Source organism: Anabrus simplex, chromosome 1 (assembly GCF_040414725.1).
Source record: "Anabrus simplex isolate iqAnaSimp1 chromosome 1, ASM4041472v1, whole genome shotgun sequence".
Lineage (NCBI taxonomy): Eukaryota > Metazoa > Arthropoda > Insecta > Orthoptera > Tettigoniidae > Anabrus > Anabrus simplex.
In genome coordinates this window covers 593,266,945-593,288,961 of record NC_090265.1, presented here as the reverse complement: position 1 = coordinate 593,288,961, position 22,017 = coordinate 593,266,945, and the positions used below count along the sequence as shown (strand labels likewise).

At 39.6% G+C, this 22,017-nt stretch overlaps 1 protein-coding gene across 1 annotated transcript in view; it reads right to left on the bottom strand.

Moving 5' to 3' along the window:
• Window positions 1-22,017, bottom strand: part of Rpt5 (26S proteasome regulatory subunit Rpt5) — an 84,495-nt gene that overhangs the window by 21,018 nt on the left and 41,460 nt on the right. The window lies entirely within an intron of this gene.

Sequence of the window (22,017 nt, the reverse complement as noted above, 5' to 3'; positions counted from 1 at the left end):
AAGGATGGTATTTCTGCATCAGTCGTGTCCACAGGGACAAGGAAATGCACTTTTTAATTTTCCGTAATTTCTGTCTGTCTGTATGTACACGCATCACAAGAAAAGGGCTGAAGAGAATTTAATGAAAATCAGTATGCAAAGTCCGGGAATAAGTCGCTACAACCTAGGCCATAAATAATTGTATTTACGCTGAGTGAAATGGTAGTTTAGAGGAAGGCCTAAAATTTAATTCTCAAGTATTTATGTTATTCATGGTCGTATCTTAATGGAAATCGGTAGGCGAAGCCGGAGAATAAGTCGCTACAATCTAGGCCACAAATAATTGTATTCACACCGAGAAAAATGGTAGATTAGGGGAAGGCCCAAATGTTATTTCTCAAATACTTATGTTATTAGTGGTCCTATCTTAATTAAAATCGGTACACAAAGTCGGGGAATAAGTCGCTATAATCTAGGGCATAAATCATTTTATTCACGCTGAGTGAAATGGTAGTTTAGTGGAAGCCCTAAAATTTAATTCTCAAATATTTATGTTATTAGTGGTCGTATCGATAAATACCACATAATTAAAGTTACACAGTATTAAATTTCTGATAGTTTGTCTTATACATTGTTACCGTATCGGCTATGATCATACATTGCTACCGTACCGGCTATGATTACAGAGATATTCATGAATTTGGATTTTTGTTATTAAGTCCATATCAACGCCGAGCCGTGAGAAAATGGGTAAACAGAATTTAATGAAAATCGGTATGTATATTTGGAGAATAAGGAACTACGGTCCATGCTACAAATAAATTTATAAGATGCCCTAACCTCACAGGGTCCAAAGAAAATTACATGTGAAGGCCCACAATGTATAAAGCTCATAAAATTGATCAACAGTAACATTACGCTGACCATTGTTTGCTCTGATGTGCTTTGTGTCTTCTGTTGCCACTCATCTCTGATAGATAGGATTACTGCTGCATACCGAGTATATTTTAAATTTGCCTTACGTCACACCGACACAGATAGGTCTTATGGTGACGATAGGATATGAAAGGGCTAGGAGTGTCAAAAAAGAGGCTTTGGCCTTAATTAAGGTACAGCCCCATCATTTTCCTGGGGTGAAAATTGGAAACCACAGAATACCCTCTTCAGGGCTGCCAACAGTGGGATTCGAATCCACTATCTCCCAGATGCAAGCTCACAGCTCCGCTCCCCTAACCACACGGCCAACTCGCCCGGTCGTACCGATTGTAACAGCCTGCCTGACTATTGGCGGGAAGTAGCTGGGGAGTTAGATAACTTTATTATTTACCATGCCATTCCCCTGGTTTATAAATGTTCTGATACTACTGGTACGTAACACACTGGTCCATCACAGCATGCAAATTATTCAATACCTACTCTGAGGCACTGATTGGAAAGAGCAGTGTGCATATTTAATGGAATAATGGCAGAGGAGTCTTCACGGCTGTCTGCGGCCTGGTCATTCCAGGTCTGGAACTATGGACTGTTATATCGGCACCGTAGTACTGTTCGTTAAAAGTGAGAAAATGTGCGGTTTTTCATTCAATGGAGTATGTTATATGATAACATTGCTTTTAATCGTTACTGTCGTACTGACGTTTTTGTAATGACCTATGTTGACTTCAGTAAAGAAAACCACAAGGTCAGTCTTTCTGAGAACACTGTAGCAAAGCATGGGTACATAAACTAGTACATTAAAAATATATTGCAGTAGTATATTCTCATTTAAGACAGCTATACTTCACATAATGTAATCTGGAGGACCTCAAAACCTCTTATCAAGAATATCACCTTCCTCTGATTTAGTTTAAAATAAACAGGCAGATATGGAAACAAAGAGAAGTAACCTCATCTTTATAAATGGGCAACTTAAGCTATTTTACCTCAGGAAGAGTCTCAGGAATCATGCTGCTACCTCCAAATAAATAATTTACAAATCAAATACAGTACAAGCCTGCTATAGCGAGTACGGCATATAACGAGAACTCCGTTGTTACGACAGGTTTTTCCTGTCCCTTCAAAATTCCTATATTAAACTGTGTATTATCCTTTGGTTATAGCGAGAACCCTATCACTGAAGCACTCCTTATTACGAGTCATTTAGAATGCATTATTTTTTCCGTTATCGATATAGTGTATATGCACTCCAGCAATTATATTGAGTGTGATCGATCATCTTCGGTATAGTTTTAGTGCTATATGCACTAATGAGCTCTCTCGTCGATATTCAAACTCGAAGGGGATATAAGAGTCAATTAGTAATACTCGTCAACTGGAGTTCTGTAAACACAATTTGAAAATTAAAGAGAACCTGTTTCCGTATTTTAAATGCATGAATAACATGGCTGGTAACAGTAGTTAACTTGTTAGAAATAAAGGCTGAAGTAATGATCGCTTAATTTAAATTCTAAGTACCAGTACTGAAATTAAGTAAGAATGTGATACATCATAAAATACGGCCCAGGGTGGATGCTGATCTCAGAGGTTAGTGTCTTCAGTAAAGCCATGTTAGGATGTTTCTGCAGGGGACAAGGAAAGATAATGTGTTAAGCAAGAAAACGTACTATTGAATACACGAATCAGAACTATCCAACAGGAATATAACACACTTGATGGTTTTTTTCCAACACGCGTGCATTTTACGTCGTGTATGGACGAGTACAGTGAAAGATATAGGCTATCTACTGTTTCTAAAGATGAGAATATTAAAAGGCATGAAAAATAAGAAACAAATACGAAAACCTTTTCCACTATGTCTTAACAAATAACAGTGTATTAAAAGGTGTGTAAAACACAACAACATTAATATAAAAATATTTGCAATGGGGTGTATAAAAGTATACGCGCATTATTTGCAGATCACACTCTTTGTAAACCGAATGTTAGCTGAAGCCTTATATTTCGGACCAGTGGGTTATTAAGCATTGTTTTCTGGTCACATTCTTCAACCATGAATTATATGGAAGTTAAACCCGGCCATGTGCAAGAGGATTACTTCGACCGTGATCTCGAATGCGACAACACTTCGATCGACTCAAGTTGCGTAGTTTCAACATACGAGGTTTCACCGTATTTTTTCGCATCTGGTTAAATTTCGGAAAGGCTGGCATGTAAATTTGTACGAAAATGTTTATCATAACTCTACTAGCGCTTGAAATATTGAAACGGGAACGTCCTATGAGCATTCACGTTTCATTCATTTATTAAGAGGAACTCGCTAACACCCGGCCGTAAGCATTTAAAACTTGCGCCGAGCGCACAGGCATTGTGGGAACTGCAAGCAAGCTCGCGCTGTTCCAGAACACCGGCCAAGGTCAAGCGACGTCACGCAGAAGGTTCTTTCGTGTTCCATAGCATTGCAGCATGAACGAAATGTGATATCAATATTTCAATAACGTCACCTTGCAGGCAGGAATAATGAACGCTGCTAGCCGAAATTTCATGTCAATCGGTGTAAAGATGGCCAAGATATAAAATTTTCTTGGGGCCCACATGTGTAGCCACGCCCACCGACCTTCGGCAATATAAGCGAATCGCCAGCCTGGGGTAAAGCACAGAGTGTGCAGTATGGGCAGTGTGCAGCTGAAGTGTGCCGTAGGCAGAGAGAGTGAGGGGAGTCGGCAGTAAGCCGTGAGTTCAGTGTGTGTGTGTGCAAGTAAGCACGTCGTGATATAATTCGTCACTCGGTCCGGCTGTATACTTGAGTTCAGAAATGTTAGTGTTGGAAGCTTTCTCCGTGGGCTTGAACTTTGTGCATGAACAAAACGTAATTTCGTTTTTATCAGTCTGTACGACTGGGCGATTATATTTCGTTTGTGGACTATGAATGTTTCTAGCATAAACTGTGCCAACCTTGATTTCATTTAAAGACTGTGTGAAAACAGCGATAGTGTTTCTAGCATAAACTGTGCCAACCTTGATTTCATTTAAAGACTGTGTGAAAACAGCGATAGTGTTTCTAGCATAAACTGTGCCAGCCTGCATTTCATTTAAAGACTGTGTCTATCCATTGAACTGTGTTCGTAATAAAACTGTGCCAGCCTGCATTTCATTTAAAGACTGTGTCTATCCATTGAACTGTGTTCGTAATAAAACTGTGCCGACCTTCATTTCATTTAAAGACTGTGTTTATCCATTTTTCGGAACTGTGTTCGTAATAAAACTGTGCCGACCTTCATTTCATTTAAAGACTGTGTCTATCCGTTGAACTGTGCCAACATTCACTCTTAAAGACAGTATTAACTTGTGGAATACGGTATCGTAATTTCTTTCCGAGGGACCATGCCAATTCCCATCATAACCTGTTCAGAATCACGTATGATCTTAAGTGCCAGTGATAATCTTCTGAAAATTACGACGTAACAGAACTTGGACTGTCGTTTATTTCAACAAGTGTGTGAATATTGTGCTCATGGTGTACAGTGCAGAGACTGTACCCGGTGAATTTAATTTTCTTTGTGAAGTGCTTAATCACTGCACCTCGGAAGGTCCTAGATTGTTTTCGTTTGTTTATTATTCCAAATACGATAATTCCTTCCATCTTATTCTCATGGAACTGTGACTCTGACTTTATCGTTGCTGCTAAAGTGCGTTCAACATCATTGACTGTGGGAACTATTTCGGTGTGCTTCGCCTTAGAGAGGTGTCACACCAGAGTCCCATGATGTCCGATGTGGAAGCTCCACATTTCCCCGTTCCTGCCTCGGGTTCGAGTCGCCATCAACACTAATACAGAGAAAACACCAACGACGGAATACAACGCCAACGCCGACCGCAAGACGACGCAGCCGCCGCAGGACGACGTCCCCTCCACGCCTTCAAGGACAACTCCACGATTCAGCTGTAAAAGGTGATATAATTCTTTGCATATCTATTGAATAAACTGAAGGATCCACTTAATCATAAAAAAATTTTTTTTTCACTACCCTTCTCTCTCTCTCTCTCTCTCTCTCACTCTCTTAGCATGGGCCGTACACGCCTTGTCGTTTCTCATGCTCTCCGATAAACTGAAGTACGGGCGTTCCTGTTTCAATATGTACAGTAGGTTAAGTTACGTTAGATAATGCTGTTTGAATAAGGGCCGGTTCTGCTGGTAAAGTGGCTGGCAGCTGCCCGCGAGGTAAACTACCTGGGGGTGTAAATCGGCTGGTACTTTGGCTTGCGTGCAACCACCTCCGCGCAAGCGCTAGGCAGCTACCCGGAGCTAGACACCGATATACGAAGGTGGCTAGACTGATTTTCAGCGACTTCTCTCTTTCAAGTGTGGTGCTATCTATCGTCAGATGTATGAAACTCATTTCGATTGTCTTATTTTCCTGTGCTTGCATCTGCTGATTATCACAACGATTTATGTCAAGCTTTCGTGATTTTAATCTGTGAGCTTCAATATCAATACCTAATTGGGATTAAAATCTCAAGATTACATTTTCTGATGCCAGTTATAACCTGTCATGTAAGGCAGCGTTTTTGAAAAGTATTCTAGTAGTAGATTGGTCAAGTCGCTAAGTCCGTAATAGAAGGTACGCAGGTTTCCATCGTATTTCTAATTTACACTTAAAAATTATTTTTTTTCCCCTGCCGTCTTAACTCTCTTTATGCGCTTCCGTATACGTATGTACATACACGTCTTCCTTACAGACTTACTGCCTTTGAGCATTCTATGTGCAGGCTTCTGTGAATTAAGTATCTCCACAATGCTCTATTTGCAACTAGCTCTGTGACCTTGTTCAGTTCCACATGCTTCCATTTACTGATAATGCATTTCATTCTAATGTTTAACTTTATGAAGATAAAGTTGGAAGGTACTGTAAATGTTAAGAACTAATCGGGGTAAATATCCATTCATAGGAAGAGGAATTCGAGAATGGAATAGTTTCCAATTTCTTCAAAATCATCAAAATCATTTACAAGAAGACTATGTAAACAACTGATAGGGAATCTGCTACCTGAGCGACAGTCCTATATGCTATTAATCATAACATCACTTTCTATAAGTAGCACACATATAAAGCAATTTCCTAGTAGACATAATATTGTGATTAAACATTTCAGTGAAATATATTATTAACAAAAGAAGTATGAAAAGCATACAGATTAACACAACGCTAATAATGGAAATAAAAAAGATTCATCGTAACAAAGACTCAAACCAGCATACCTCGTACTACGAAGCGAGCGTGTTAGCCGGTACGCTACGAGAATGCTTGCGATAATCGAGATACATACAATAAGTTATAACTCGTGTCTGAAAACTGAAAAAGTAGAAAATTAAAGCCTATTTGAAATGATTTCCAAGTAGATTTTGATTTTACATCCTTTTAAAGTTTCTTTACGACAGCTTGACGTATAAAATGTGCTCCCTATGCTACAAACGCGACAGGCTGGTGTGACCGTTGCAACTCGAGGGAAGCATTAATGTTCAAAATCCTGCAATACAATATCGAACACTGTTACAGTATCATGCTTTTTTCAGTATACTAAGCTAATTTAAGTTGTATGTCACAAGAAATACAGTTAATAATGTTCAACTCTCAAAACTTGCCTGGCAGGTGAAGTCTTATCGGGCCCTCGAAGTGGCCGATAAATTACGCGCCGGGTAACTACGATTTATGCTGCCGATAATGCTACCTGGGAGTGGTCGAACGGAGACACCCTTTTACACGGAGGGCAAGTTACGCGCTATTTTACTAGTAGGTGGTAGAACCAGCCCTAAGAAAACTAAAACATTTGCCACAGAAGCCACTGTAGTGATACAACTCCAATTTTTCAGAATGAAATTGAACATACACGTTCACATTTTCTCGGAATTAGAAAAATAACTAACGAGTAAGTCATAGTACGGAAATATGCAAAAACATAAATTTTGAACAAAGTGATCGCTGTTTCATCCCGATCTTAATATGTGTGTGTGTGTCCCTGACTTTAATGAAAAATCAGATAAGGCAATCCACTATAGCGAGTAAAATTTTCGCTGTTATGAATTCTCCCTATAACGGACTTCTACTGTAATATGAATACACCAGACTTTCCTATCCACAGAGTAGTAAGTCTGAACAAAGAAAAACGAATGGAGTTTTGTCGGGGAATAATTACCTCAACCAGTAAATTATGGACTGATCTGGGTGTCCCAATGATGCAGATAGCCGAGCCGCAGGTGCAACCATATCGAATGGGTATCTGTTGAGAGACCAGACTAACGAATGGTTCATCGAAAGGGGGGTAGCAGCCTTTCGGTAGTTGCAAGGGCGGCAGTCTAGATGATTGACTGATACCGCCTTGTAATAATACTCAACATGGCTTAGCTGTGTTGATACTGCTACACGGCTGAAAGCAACGGGAAACTACAGCTGTAACTACCTCCCGAGGACATGCAGTTCTCTCTGTATGAATGATGTACTGATGATGGCTTCCTCCTAGATAAATTTTCCGGAGGTAAACTAGTCCCCAATTCGGATCTCCAGGTGGGGACTACACGAGAGGGGGCGATCATCAGGAAGATGGATACTGACATTCTGCGAGTCGGAGCGTGGAATGTTAGAAGTTTGAATCGTTGTGGTAGGTTAAAGAAACTGAAAAGGGAGATGGATAGGCTAAAGTTAGATGTAGTTGGTATAAGTGAAGTACATTGGCAAGAAGAACAGGATTTTTGGTCAGGCGACTACCGAATTATCAACACGAAATCAAACAGGGGAAATGGAGGAGTTGGTTTAATAATGAATAAGAAAATAGGGCAGCGGATAAGCTACTACGACCAGCATAGTGAAAGAATTATTGTTGTCAAGATAGACACCAAACCAATGCCCACCACAATAATGCAGGTCTATATGCCTACTAGTTCAGCAGATGATGAAGAAATTGAAAGAATATATGAGGAGATAGAAGATTTAATACAATATGTAAAAGGTGACGAGAATCTAATTGTGATGGGAGACTGGAATGCAGTGGTAGGCCAAGGAAGAGAAGGTAGTACAGTAGGAGAATTTGGATTGGGACAAAGGAACGAAAGAGGAAGTCGGCTGGTTGAATTCTGCACTGATCATAATTTAGTCCTTGCCAATATTGGTTCAAACACCACAAACGACGGCTGTATAAGTGGACGAGACCTGGAGACACTGGAAGGTATCAAATAGACTTCATTATGATTAGGCAGAGATTCAGAAACCAGGTGCTGGATTGCGAAACTTTCCCAGGAGTAGACGTGTTGGTCATGAAATGCCATCTGAAGTTGAAGAAATTGAAGAAAGGAAAGAATGCAAAAAGATGGGATCTAGACAAGTTGAAAGAAAAGAGTGTGAGGGATTGTTTCAAGGAACATGTTGCACAAGGACTAAATGAAAAGGCTGAAGGAAACACAATGGAGGAAGAGTGGAGAGTCATGAAAAATGAAGTCAGTAGGGCTGCTGAAGAAATGTTAGGAAGGAAGAAAAGATCAACTAAGAATCAGTGGATAACTCATGAGATACTAGACCTGATTGATGAACGACGAAAATACACGAATGCTAGAAATGAAGAGGGCAGAAAAGAATACAGGCGATTAAAGAATCAAGTGGATAGAAAGTGCAAGGTAGCTAAGGAAGAATGGCTGAAGGAGAAGTGCAAGGATGTCGAAGGCTGTATGGTCCTGGAAAAGGTAGATGTTGCATACAGGAAAATCAAGGAAACCTTTGGAGAAAGGAAATCTAGGTGCATGAATATTAAGAGCTCAGATGGAAAGCCACTTCTAGGGAAAGAAGACAAAGCAGAAAGATGGCAGGAGCATATCCAACAGTTGTATCAAGGTAACGATGTAGATAATTTGGTTCTGAAACATGAAGAGGCTGTTGATGCTGATGAAATGGGAGACCCAATTTTGAGGTCAGAGTTTGACAGAGCTGTGAGTGACCTAAATAGGAACAAGGCACCTGGAATTGATGATATTCCCTCTGAATTACTGACTGCCTTAGGAGAAACCAGCATTGTAAGGTTATTTCATTTAGTGTGCAGGATGTATGAGACAGGAGAAGTCCCATCCGATTTTCGGCAGAATGTTGTTATACCTATTCCCAAGAAAGCCGGTGCTGACAGGTGTGAAAACTACCGCACCATTAGTTTAGTATCTCATGCCTGCAAAATTTTAACACGTATTATTTACAGAAGAATGGAAAAACAAGTTGAAGCTGAGTTGGGAGATCAATTTGGCTTCAGAAGAAATGTAGGAACACGTGAAGCAATCCTGACTTTACGTCTGATTTTAGAGGATCGAATCAAGAAGGACAAGCCCACGTACATGGCATTTGTAGATCTAGAAAAGGCATTCTATAATGTTGATTGGAACAAGCTATTTATGATTCTGAAGATGATAGGGATCAGATACCGAGAACGAAGAATTATCTACAACCTGTATAAAAATCAGTCTGCAGTGATAAGAATCGAGGGCTTTGAAAAAGAAGCAGCAATCCAGAAAGGAGTGAGGCAAGGCTGCAGTTTGTCCCCTCTCCTTTTCAATGTTTACATAGAACAGGCAGTAAAGGGAATCAAAGAGAAATTTGGAAAGGGAATCACAGTCCAAGGAGAGGAAATCAAAACCTTGAGATTTGCCGATGATATTGTTATTTTATCTGAGACTGCAGAAGATCTCGAGAAGTTGCTGAATGGTATAGATGAAGTCTTGGGTAAGGAGTACAAGATGAAAATAAATAAGTCCAAAACAAAAGTAATGGAGTGCAGTCGAACAAAGGCAGGTGATGTAGGAAATATTAATTAGGAAACAAAGTCGTAAAGGAAGTAGATGAATATTGTTACTTGGGTAGTAAAATAACTAACGATGGCAGAAGTAAGGAGGACATAAAATGCAGACTAGCACAAGCAAGGAAGTGCTTTCTTAAGAAAAGAAATTTGCTCAATTCAAACATTGATATCGGAATTAGAAAGATGTTTTTGAAGACTTTCGTGTGGAGCGTGGCATTGTATGGAAGTGAAACATGGACGATAACTAGCTCAGAAAGAAAGAGAATAGAAGCTTTTGAAATGTGGTGTTACAGAAGAATGCTGAAGGTGAGATGGATAGATCGAATCACGAATGAAGAGATACTGAATCGATTTGGCTAAATTTGACAAGAGATAGAATGATAGGACACATCTTATGACACCCAGGACTTGTTCATTTGGTTTTTGAAGGAAGTGTAGGTGGTAAGAACGGTAGGGGTAGACCAAAGTATGAATATGACAAACAGCTTAGAGCAGATGTAGGATGCAATAGTTACGTAGAAATGAAAAGGTTAGCACAGGATAGGGTGGCATGGAAAGCTGCATCAAACCAGTCTATGGACTGATGACTCAAACACCTCTGGGTGACTTTTAATTGAGCATACTCCTTTAATGGTGCTTTTCTAGATATTCATATGCCAGCAAAGAATTAGCTGAAGAGTAAGGCTCAGATTCTTATGTAATTACATAATCCATTCCTTTACTTGTAGACAACTGAAAATGAAAAATATTGACAAGCTGTGTTTCTGATATGGTACTTGGGTTTTATTTTACACATTTGTACATATTCTTAGTAATATTACCTAGTTTACATATTATAATGTTATTGTTTTTATGTCCCAACTACTTTTTTGGTTTTCGGAGATGCCGAGGAACCGGAATTTTGTCCTGCAGTTCTTTTACATGCTAGTAAATCTGTCATGGGGCTGATGGATTTGAACACCTTCAAATACCACCCAATTGAGCCAGGATCAAACCTGCCAAGTTGAAACCAGAAGGCCTCAATCGTCTGAGCCACTCAGCCCGGCTATTTTACATATTAGGCGAGGAATGTAACATCTTGTAGATATAAGTTATATTAACCCTATTTAGTATTTTTTTTTTTCCATTTTCAGAACATAAGCACAACAAGAAATTAGCTACAACAATAAATTGTGTAAAATACTCCTCAATTTACATTGCAGCATGCATGGCGGCCATAATGGTTAAGGAGTCAAGTCTATATGGTCTGACACCGTGGTGGGCTGGTTCGAGTCCCATTGGCCGAAAAATGTTTCATCATCAGAATGTTGACCGGCAGGAGAGGTGGTGATATATAATTTCTAATTACTAGATTGTGTGGCAAGAGCCTGGATTCAATTCCAAACCTCTCTGCAGAGTTTGTATAAAGTGAGGGCATGGCACTGTTGATGGTGATTCTTCCATCGGATGGTGACGTTGAGCCTTGAGCAGACGCCTTGGTGCTATTCGATAGGAGTAGGCTATGTGCTGGCATCGGGTTTCACCCATCCCTTTCTACTATAACCTCATTAACTCCTCTGATGAGATATACGTCAGGAAGGGCATCTGGTTGTAAAAACTCGCTACGAAGCTTCATTTCGCTTCATACCCGACCCAGTGAAGCAACGGTACAATGGCTGGACATACACTCTGCGATTTATAGTGCATAACATTCTTTTCATATATCTTAAGTATTTTGATGGTGCCCTCAATTTGTTTATTTAATAAGTAAAATTAGAAAACAATGAAAAATGAAAATCCACAGCCTGTTTCCAGTCATCTGACCAGGTCAGGAATGGAATTAATGAAGCCCCATATAGCGGCAAGGATAGGAAATGTGCCGGCTGTCGAAGCCCGTCACACTCCTCTGGGGCAATGATAAATGAATGACAGATGAAATGTTAATGGAGAGTGTTGCTGGAATGAAAGATGACAAGGAAAACCGGAGTACCCGGAGAAAAACCTGTTCTGCCTCCACTTCGTCCAGCACGAATCTCACATGGAGTGCCTGGGATTTGGACTATGTAAATTATCTAAAGCAACAATGATAATTTTGTCCTAAAACATGGCGGTATTTTAAACAGTTTTTTGGTCTTATGTCATAGTCACAATAAAATGAATAAACAAACATTTTTGTAAATTTAATGCATTAACTCTTAGCGGGCAGTAACATATATACTGTATATGCTCTACATTTGTTTTCCTGAGGTGGAAACATTTATGTTCCGTTCGAATTTTGTGCCTTTACTAGTCGAGGAGGTGCATACATGTGCTCATAGACGGCGGAAGTCGTTCCTTCAACTCTACCGATGAGCAAAATCCCCTCAGTATCTTGGAATATATTTTCTTCTGTTAGTCAGAGTTGCATAATACACGTTGTGTGATGCTGTTTTTCGTGCACATACTTATTACGTATTTTAGTTTTTTTTTCAGTGAAATGGTGTCGCAAAAACAGATCAGCAATAAAGGGTATAGTGTTAATATTGGATGATACGAAGAAGTGTCGGATTTTAGTGTATGTACCTCTGAAGTCGAAAATTCTTTCTCCAGCTCATCTGAGAGCAACCACCACACAAGTGACACTGGCAGCGACAGAGTGGACGGGACGTAAATAGTAACAGTCCCAGAACTACAACCATTATTCCCGTTCGTAATATTGATCAAGGGCCAATGTTGCCATCAAGCTTTGATACTGAAACACACACTATAGAATATTTATTTATTTATGTGGAGTGTGGGTTCAAATTCTGTGACTATTCTTTGACTATTTTTTCCAGTTTTTGGCGAACAAAGACAAAAAATGAAACCAAAATGTTATTAAAGTAGCTTTCTGTGTATATATTTCATAATTAGTGGACTAATGTGAACCGCGCGAAGTAGCCGTGCTACGGCTCTGCATTCGGCAAACACGCGAGTTTGATACCCACCAACGGCTTTCCTTAGAATGATTTTCTGTGATTTCCCATTTTCGCTTCCAGGCAAATGCCAGGACAGGTCCTATTCGTTAAGCCAGACCCGTTCTCTTCCAGCTACTTACCCAATTTCATTTACCATGATTCATTTAATCTTCATTAGCGCCTCAATATTGAGGTTGACATCGGGAAGGGCATTCAGCCATATAAACGCGCAATATAAATTCATCTCACCTCATCCCCGACCCTATTTCAGGAGATGTGACTAACGGGTAGACATACAGAGAAATAATGTGTACTTAAAGTTATCCATTGTCAGATCATATCGTGGAGTGTCGCTTGTGCCATTCTTCCATTGAAAAAATGATGAGACAATATTATTTTGTCTTTAGACTACTTCAAATTTGGGTTTGCACTCTTAAACAATGTATGCAGTTAATATGAGTATATTTCCATTGTCAGTAAATTTTCCCAAATTTTGCATGCACTGTTTAATTTTACTATTTTTTTTGTCGCCTACCGCCATGAAGTACCACCGCCTGCGAAGGGTTAATACAGTGTGTGTGTCTACACAAAACTCACAAGCTGCAGCACAATCCCCATTATTTTCTGCTAAAGAGATCACTGTTCATTTAAACTGTACTTAACCGGGCGAGTTGGCCGTGCGCGTAGAGGCGCGCGGCTGTGAGCTTGCATCCGGGAGATAGTAGGTTCGAATCCCACTATCGGCAGCCCTGAAGATGGTTTTCCGTGGTTTCCCATTTTCACACCAGGCAAATGCTGGGGCTGTACCTTAATTAAGGCCACGGCCGCTTCCTTCCAACTCCTAGGCCTTTCCTATCTCGTCGCCATAAGACCTATCTGTGTCGGTGCGACGTAAAGCCCCTAGCAAAAAAAAATAAAATAAAATAAACTGTACTTTGTAAGTGCAGTTTTCGTTTGTTACGAACAAATATTCACTTATGTATTATTATTATTAACAAATACATCGCAACTGGGAAATATCCCGGTGGCAATGATCACTTACAGTAGTGTGATAATAAAGTAAAGATATAATTACCCAACAACAACAACAACAACAACAACAACAACAGCAACAACAACAACAACACAATATGCAATTCCATTGAAAATAAATATTACAAGAAATACTACAGTTTAACATTCTAAATCCAGCATCATCATATACAAATTCATGCACAACTCAAGTATTTCCAGTGCTTAACACTACAACTCATAATACTGTACTATAGGTTGAGCTTACTACTAGCTTAACATTACAACACTGTCATATACAAATTCACAACATTCCTTACGTATGTCAAAAATTTTACACTATGACTTACAGTAGACTGAGCAGTCCAATTACTAACCATTATCTTAGCATTGAAAATACAGCATGTTCATATACAAATTCAAACATACCTTAAATAATTCAGATGCCTTAATACAATTTAGAGTGGGTTGAGTGTTGCATTAAAATATTACACCATCACTAAGAAATTTACACACAATGTATGAAAAATACTTCGCACTGAAGCTGATACATGTTGTAGAACAAGTATGTGCCTCCCAATGGGTTACCAAGAACATACTAGCAATGCATACATAGACCAACATTTAGCGTAGTTTGCTAAGTTGAGTGTTCATGCTACTGCAGTGTTGTCACTTGCACTTCTCCATATACAAACTGATGACTGGCCATCGAAACAATAGGGCTATGGCCAGACTGGTGTTGTTAAACATATCCTTTTTCTTTTCTTTTTGCGAAATGAACATAATGTGTTCTTTCGTTTACCCTGGCAGTACTGTACCGTAAGTAATGCAGTTATCTATGCATTAAATAACAAAGGTTTCGGAACACACTGGCTACACAAAGTATGTTTAACTGTTTTCTTCACTGTAGGGCCTTGATTTAGACAGTTGTACATTTTTGAAGGACAAATGAAGTGTTTTGAAATGTCATGACAGAAACAAGCATAACATCAAAAGCAATTGATACGTTACTGGGCGATAGATGACGTCATGAATAGAAACGTCTGAGAAAGTGGAGGATACTTGTAACTTATGATCAACACGGTCACTCGAACACTACTTTATGTACGTGTAGCCGCTGAAAGTTACGTCTTTTGCTAGAAGATTATGGGATACAATCCATTCGTCTGCACTGCGACCTTGAGGACGGCTTTGTATTTTGATATTGTGCAGTAACTTCTATAGCGTCTAACCATATTGCACACCACCCTGTGCATATTTCTTGCATTATTGAACATACAAATACAAATGTTAAAAATGCAAATAATAATAAAATGGTTTACGCAATTCAAGAAATCATACAGAACATTTGGAATATTGAGAAAATTCCACAAGACTGGAAATATGCACTAATTCACCCACTCCACAAGAAAGGGGATAAATCAGATATAAACAATCACAGAGGGATTTCCTTACTATCAGTTGTCTAGAAAATTTTCTCTAAAGCCCTATTGAATAGATAAAAACAAACCAACCACTTCATCGGAGAATATCAGGCAGGGTTTCGAAAAGGAAGATCATGTCTAGAACAAATCTTAAACCTAAAAACTATTTTACAAATTCATAAAACAAAACAAACAATAATTACCTTTGTTGACTTCAAAAAACTTACGATTCAATAGACCCACAGACTCTATTCAACATACTTGAGGAATTTCAAATTGACAGAAAAACATGGGAATTGATCAAGCAAACTCTAACAGGCACAACAGCAAAAGTTAAATTTTTAGGAGAAATTTCAGAGCCATTCGAAATTACAACAGGGGTCAGACAAAGCGATGGATTATCACCACTACTATTCAATCTAGTTCTGGAAAAAGTGGTTTGAGAATGGAAAAATGAAACTAAAGGGATCAATATTGTAGACTTCTCAAACACAAAATTCACCTTGCCTTTGCAAATGACGTGGTAATCCTCTCCAACTACAAACAAGAAGCACTCCAGTCCGTAGAAACACTTCATGAAATAGCAGCAAGAACAGGTCTGCAAATTTCATATGAAAAGACAAAGTATATAGAAGGTACAAAATCAGGATTTAACAACCATCCTCTAATCACTAGATACTGAAAAATCTCCCAAATAGATGAATTCAAATACCTAGGCGAAATTATACTACCAAATGGGATAAATAAGCAAGCAAACAAAGAATTACCAAATTACAAAACGCATACAAAATTATCTGGGGCAGATATAACAAAAAATCTATATCCCAAAATACAAAATTACAACACTACAACACAGTTGTCAAACCGGAAGCCCTTTATGTATCAGAAACTCTTATAATTGTTGGCAGATCACAAATTAAAAACATTGAAAAACAAGAGAGGTAAATTCTCAGGAAAATTCTAGACCTAAATGCGAAAATGGTCTTTGGATGAAAAGGAAATCACAGGAAATCTATCATAACAGAAAAAAACCCATACACCATTAGGAAAAGAAGATTAAAATTCTATGGTCACCTGATCAGGATGGATAACAATGGACTAACAAAGAAAATACTAAATCTCGCAGTATCTAAAAAATCACAACTCGCTTACAGAAATAAACAAAGATCTTCAGGAAATTGGTATAAATGAAGAAATCTTGCAAGACAGGAAAAAATTCAGAAATCTCATAAACAAACACAAATTTGCCCATCAACCTAAAAGACAAGCTACAGGATGGACGGAAGAATGCAAAAAGTAGCACAACGAAAAGATGAAGGGATTTTGGGAAGACAAGATGAAACTTTGTGCTAAACAAGTTCACACACATTCCTTAGTTGGCCATAACAAATCAAAAATAATAAAGTTATTGGCATTACGTCCCACTAACTACTTTTTCGGTTCACAGAGGCGCTGAAGTGCTGGAATTTAGTCCCGCAGGAGTTCTTTTCTCTCTTTGAGTCCAACCCTTCGTAAGGATGTAGTGACATCAAGCAACAAGCCTGTTGATGATCTGAGTCCAGGAGTCTCTGCTTTGGGCATGATGATTTGCTTTCTGTAAGCTCATCCTGGTCAAGCTTTTGATCTGGTCCATCCATCGTAACGGTGCACGTCCTCTAGGTCTTTGGCCGTCTACTTTTCCCTCTATGATGAGTATTTCCATTGCCTCCTGTCTTCTGGCAATATGACCAAAATATCCGAGTTGTTTTTGGTTGATAAGGGTCGACAGTCTTGTTCTGATGCCGAGCTGTTGCAGGATCGATTCATTAATACAGTGTGCTGTCCATGGTAAAATCCTACGGCACCACATTTCTAGAGCATCAATCCTGCGGCGACCCGCCACCTTCATTGCCCAAGTTTCTACTGCACAGGTCGCAATAAAGAAGATCAGAGATCGATTGGGGGTGAGCTTTGTCTTGGAAGCGATGGAGGTGTCCTTCCAGATGTAAGTTTTGCTGTTGAATTTCTTGCAATCGCAATGCGCTCAGGTTCACAGTCTCCGGTACTCGCAACAATAGATCCCAGATACTCTAAGCGACTGACAACCTCATAATCAGCAATTCTTGTTATGGCAGGTCTGTCGTTATTAAAATGATCTACAATCATCACTTTGGTCTTTTTATTGTTGATTTCAAGACCATATTCTCTGTTTCGCTCATCGAACCTCCGCATGATGGTTTCTAGTTCATGATCATCTGTTGCAATTATCACAGTGTCATCCGCATACCTGAGATGGTTAATTTTCCTGCCACCACCTGTGATGCCGTCACTCCAATACTCGAGAATCTCCCTTATAATTAATTCACTGTATACATTAAACAGGCGGGAGAAGAGAATGCAACCTTGTCGCACTCCAGCAGTAGTAGAAAAGATGTCTGAGAAGTTGCTATTAATTCGCAGTGTTCGGAGAGTACAGTTGTTGAGTCAGGTACACTAAATGTCTCAGCGTCCCCATCTCATGAGTATAGCCCAGAGCTTTGACCATTTCACCTTGTCGAAGGCTTTCTTGTAGTCCATGAAGCACTGGAACATCTTGATATTGTACTCCCTTGTCTTCTCTATGAGCTGCCGGATGTTTAGTATCTGCTCACGAGTTCCTTTGCCTGGAACAAACCCGGTTTGTTCCTCTGATATTTGTGGAAGTGTAAGAAAGTCTTCAGCCTCTCGTTCAGCACCGTGAGCATGATTTTACTGGCATGGGAGATGAGGGCTATGGTTCGATAGTTTGCACAGTCAAACGGAGAACCTTTTTTTGAACTGTGGTACGAAGATGGAGTGGCACCACAGGTCAGCCAATTTCCAGATGTCCATATCTTCTGGCATAACTAGTGGAGGATGTTGACACCTAGGTCACCCATGTTCTTTAGGATTTCAGCAGTGATTCCATCCTGGCCTGGTACTTTCCCATTCCGGAGCTTTTTTTACTGGACGTTCCACTTTTCTAAGGATTACTGGTTCAATGTCTGTTGGGTTCTAGTGACCTGGCATTGGTTGTGGGTCATCAGTATTTTCTCCATACTTTGGCAATGCCCGCTATACTCCCCGATACCCACTAACACCACACAAAACAAGAGAAAAGATGTTAAGATCGCAGAGCTCCACTAGACATGATCTCTTCCATGGCCATTTATCTTTTACATGCCAGTAAATCTACTGACACTAGGCTGACATATCTGAGCACCTTCAAATACCACCGGACTGAGCCAGGATCAAACCTGCCAAGTTGGGGTCAGAAGGCCAGAAATATGCAAATCTAGTCATAGCCTTAATGTTTTCATGACCTCACATTTGAAGGAATAAAAAAGTATAGAAGACACACTTATGAAAGAAAACTTTCACATATTCATGGATGGGAAAACAGGCAGCTATAAATACAACACTAGAAAATTAGAAATATGAGAACTTTTTATAAACATATAAAAGGAACTTTGATACAGAAAATATGTTCGTTAGCTTCACGGGAAATTCACCATTCTAGCAAGAATACAATAAAGTTTTTTTATGGGTTTACTACATGAGAAGCACTTCTGTTTTCCAAATTAGAAAATACATGAAAGAAAGCAACAAGGTAACATACCAGAGATATAAAATGCAGAAAGGAATGAGTTTATGAGCAAACCAAAAGAAGTCTGATATTGTATTCAAAAAAGCCAGAAATGAATAATAAAACAACTTCACTACCTACTTTAATAATTAATGTTATTGGTTTTATGTCCCACTAATTACTTTTATGGTTTTCAGTGATACTGAGTCGCTGGAATTTTGTCCTGCAGGAGTCCTTCTATGTGCCAGTAAATCTACAGCCATGAGACTGGCGTATTTGAGTACCTTCAAATATCACTGGACTGACCTGAGATCGAGCCCATCAACTCTAGATCAAAAGGCTAGTGCTATATTGCCCAAGCTACACAGCCCAGCACTACTGATTTTGATGGCAAAGAAATTTCTTAACTGAAGCACTTCCTACTGATTTTATTTGCCTGTTTTAAATTGAACTGCTGGATATAAAGACACTATTTTCTTTTCCTTACCAGAATTACAGTTAAGGTATTTTAGTATGACGTCGTTGCATAATGCATTTGATTAAAAATGTGTCTATTCACTAACATTGCAAGAGCATTTTGATATATATATTGTAACGTGTTTGCTCCTTAGGTGAGTAAAACAAACATGTCCGCACATAGAGATAATGGAGAATCAAGATGGGAGCAGGCAATGTGTTTTATGACGACTCATTAGTAGGCGGGACAATAGATAAGAGCATGACGAATCGCATGACGGTCAGGTATCCTCCTTGGCGATTCATCAAGCAAAGAATGTGAGGGAAACACGTTGCCATAGAGGTTTAGGTGGGGATGTCATCTGGCCCACGGGTGTGGCTGATAGTGGTGTCATGGGTGGAAGGGGTTCCCTCACTACTAGGGGATACCACGAACAGCCAGTTGTCTTTTTTTCTTTTGTTAGTTAGTTGTAGTAGTAGAATATTAGTTTTAGTGTAGGGTGGTGCTGCTTATGGTCTGGAAATCCGCCTCTGCAACGCCACCTTACAAGTTAGAGTTTGGAGTAAGTAGTTTTATAGAGTTAAGTAGTTTTAAGGGTTAAATAGTAGATATTGTTTGTTTAGTGTAGGGTGGCACAGCCCAAGGTCTGGTGATCCGCCTGGGGGACGCCACTAAATTAGTTAGGGTAGGTAGTTGGTAGTTTTAAGAGACACAGATTATATATTGTTTGTTTAAAGTTTGTTTTTGTTTCTGTGTGTTTTGTTGTCTTTATTGCCTGTAAGCTGATGGTGTATACTAGGGTGGGCAATAAAGAGATGTTCTATTCTATTCTAACGTGTTTGCGGGGTAAATAAATGAGTACAGAACCTGGTAGCGTCCTATTTCTAAGATTTATTAAATAAGCACTACAATTACAGATTTACACACACACAGCCGATAGCCGAGCCACAACTTACACAAACACACGGTTACACACTTACAACGTTCGCGCTCTCTCTCTCTTAGTTTCTCATGTCCTATCTACAATGTCACACACACAAACACAGAGAGGGAGAGAGAGAGTTATCGATTATTTACAGTACACTCTCTCAGGCACTCAATTACACTCGTTAGCACTGTCACGGTCCACAGCCTACACGTCAGTCTAGCAGGTCGGGATAGTATCCGCTGTTCACTCAATCCGTCGAACTACGCGGTCTTCACACGTCAGCACCCAGCGTTCCCTTCGCGCTACTCCAGAACACCCAAGGTTCTTCTCCAGCAGCCGGCCCCAAGAGATACACACGCACGACGTCAACGAAACAGGAACAAGTCCTCGGCTCCAACAGGCTGACACCTCAGCCCAGGCTATCACTGACTGCGCTCTTCGCTAACTCACACCAGCGAACTCAATTTCGCTCTCACTCACTCACTAACTAACTCTCACTAACTCGCAGGCAGGTCGTTCCTCTTTTATATACCTGCACTGGCCCTTCTAGAATCGTCCAGATGCTCGATGGATCCAGGAATCTCGCGAGATGGAACACTCCAGATTAATCTTCCAGTAATTTCCATAGTCCTCTGCTGTGAGACCGCGGACGGAGGCGAGAGGGCCGGCCTAGTACCAAGTGTTGCTCGTGATTGGCGCGCTCAATCGTAAGGGGAATGGGGCCGATACGGTGACGCCCCCGGCGCGTAGTGAGCTGGCATGGCAGACGCTATAACCATTACAATATATATTTATTAATTCATAATTTTTTTTTGAGAGTTAAGGGAGTAATCCTCAGAGCAGATACACACAATTTCCATACTTGTGATGAGGTGAGTACATTTGTCCTTCATCTAGTGCATTCTGTGTATTTTGAACAAAAGGACTTAAATGAGGTAACTTGCTTACCATCAAATCAGTAGGGAAGTTGACATCATTCCTTGTTAATTCTTGATATGACTACATAACGGATATCACTAATGAAAATATCCAGATACACACAGAGCTGAGTAATAGTGTCTATTCTTAAAGGGACAGACAACAAAAGCAAGTAAATATATAAAACAAGATCAATTCAACAATGGCGGCAAGAACCCGAAAGCCAGTAGGAAAATCGGACTGAACATCAATCAGCAGAAAACTTAACATATGGCTGTTGGGAAAGCATGTAAGGGTAACATGCCAACCTCTATAACTGTGGGCAATTACACCTTTGAGAAAGTTGAGCAGTTTAAATACCTGGGATTGACAGTCACCCACACAAATGATACCTGCTATGAAATTAAACAGAGATTAATAGCAGCCAACAGAGACTATTTTGCTCCAACAAGACTTCTCTCCTGAAGGCTCTTGATTCGTACCACCAAATTAACCATCTACAAAACACTTGTAAGACCTGCGCTTACATATGCCTTGGAAACTTGGCCATTAACAGCAAAAGATACCAGAATGATGGATGCTTTCAAAAGGAAGATTTGAAGAATCACTGGCCCAATCTGTGAAAGAGAAACATGGAGGAGAAGGTACAATCATGAACTGTACACCATTTATAAAGATCCACCTATTAGAAGAGTAGTGGAATCAGCCAGATTATGGGGTGCTGGGCATGTAGCACGAATGAGTAGTGATACAGAAGTACCTAAAAAAAAATTTAAATAGAAATCCAGGGGCCATGGACGGACGGACGGAGTCACTGAAGATTTTCAGGAAATGGGTTATACGAATTGAAAGGCTTTAGCATTGGATTGAGATACTGTTGAAGAGGCCAAGGTTTACAATGAACTGTAGAGCCAAAACAGAACAACAAGTATTTCAACAATTACAGTCCAAGAACTTTTCCAAAGTTAATTATAAAATGTAAGAAAAAAATTAGTAGAGAAAATGTCAGATATAAGAAAGAAATCTGAAAGGGAAAA